The 1,647-nt window shown below is 38.0% G+C and overlaps 1 non-coding gene across 1 annotated transcript; it reads right to left on the bottom strand.

Moving 5' to 3' along the window:
- Nucleotides 1-431: 431 nt before the first annotated feature.
- Nucleotides 432-592, bottom strand: LOC131235841 (U1 spliceosomal RNA). Its single transcript, XR_009166360.1, has one exon. It is a non-coding gene; the product is annotated as a U1 spliceosomal RNA (small nuclear RNA).
- Between the last annotated feature and the right edge of the window lie 1,055 nt (nt 593-1,647).

The raw sequence follows: 1,647 nt of genomic DNA, 5'->3' as shown, positions 1-1,647 counted from the left end.
TCACTGAGAATTAGGTAAACCCTTCATCTTCTGTCACTGACAGGCCCATCATCAGAGTCATTTAGATAAGGAGATTTCATGTTCTACCTGACTCTCATTTAGATAAAGGAGATTTCATGTTCTCCCTGCCTCAAGGCAACTGGATTCGATCAAGCTTGCTTCCATGAACTGCACAATAAAGAAAATGAGTAAATAGGCAAGTCATAAATACATTGCACCATCCTAAAAGTAGCATCCTCCCACCACCACAAATGCTTAATGACACTTAAAACCCTCAAACACATTCTTACACTTAAAAGCTTCTTCCCAAGTGAACGACACTATTAGTGAGGGCCACTTTAACAAATGGTTCAGATCTTCAATATAAAAGGTTTAGATTTATTAGTAATGGTAAGGGGTAAATACAAAACGCTTAGATTTATTAGCAATGGTAAGGGCCGCGCATGCGCGTACCCTCTCTATCACAAATTCTGACGTCCACTCTCCCACTTAGGGAGACGGTAAGGCAGCCTACCTCCAAACGTGCAATGGAAGCAGCTGCCCTAGGCCATCCACCTTCCTGATCACAGATAGACCCCGCCCAGGTAAGTATGCTTTAACAAGTTTCGTTCCTCACTTTTGTACAGAAAGCTATTCCCTTGTTTTGTTCTCACCGTCCGATATGGGACCTTTTATTATAATATGAAAAACTTTAATACTCTGGGAGAGTGTGAGGAATGATACACAGGCACTTAGAAATTAAATAAGAATTGAATACGTTGCATACAGGTCAAATTGAACTAACCCAATTATGGGTCCCAGTTTAGTTTTTTCATGAGCTATTTATTACACCTGTTTCATTACCTGATTATTGGATTGATGGATTTTTATTTACTGTTAGAATTGAAATATCCAACGGTCCAATTTCAACAAACAAGTGTCCACCAATCAGAGGTTAGGTTTGCTGATGCAATCTGATTTTGGGGCTTTGAGTTAAGGGAGTGGATTAGGTGCGCCGGCGTAACCCAAGATGGTGCAGCCATTACAGTGGGGCCCCTTGATGTATTTATTGTATATCTACACTGTCCATTCCTTTTTTCATATTCTTTTAGGGCATGAGCTTAAAAATGAAGCAGATCCAAATCTCATGTGGACCATATAGTAGGAAACAGTGATGATCGACTACTGAAACCTTCTTGTGAACTATAAAAGTTTTGGATCAAGCTGATATATGTTTTTATTTTCTATGTTTCTTTTAGTTTTCTATGACCTTATCAATAAGTTGGATGGTAAATGGCGAATTAACATTATGAAAGGCCCTAGGTAATTTTTTATGGTGGAGGATTCAACCACCACTATTTCTCATAGTATGGCCCACTTGAGATTTGGATCTGCTTAATTTTGGAGATCATGCCTTAAAATGATCTTTCAAAACAGATATACAATGTGATATATAATACATACATCAAGGTGGGCTGCACGGTAAGGGCCGCGCCATTAATACTAACATATCAAGCATTGTATTCCACCGAGAGTATCAAATAATTACCTTTGCTTGTTCTGGATCTCTTAAAATCCTAAAAAGGATGGTTAATTTAAAGAAAAAATAAAATTCAGTTTGGAAAAATCTTTCAAGGGCTTATTTGGAATTGGATTCATGAAAGCATA

This window comes from Magnolia sinica, chromosome 19 (assembly GCF_029962835.1).
Source record: "Magnolia sinica isolate HGM2019 chromosome 19, MsV1, whole genome shotgun sequence".
In the NCBI taxonomy this organism is placed as follows: Eukaryota; Viridiplantae; Streptophyta; class Magnoliopsida; order Magnoliales; family Magnoliaceae; genus Magnolia; species Magnolia sinica.
Note: the sequence above shows the minus strand (reverse complement) of the source record. Positions and strands in the feature narration are given on the sequence as shown.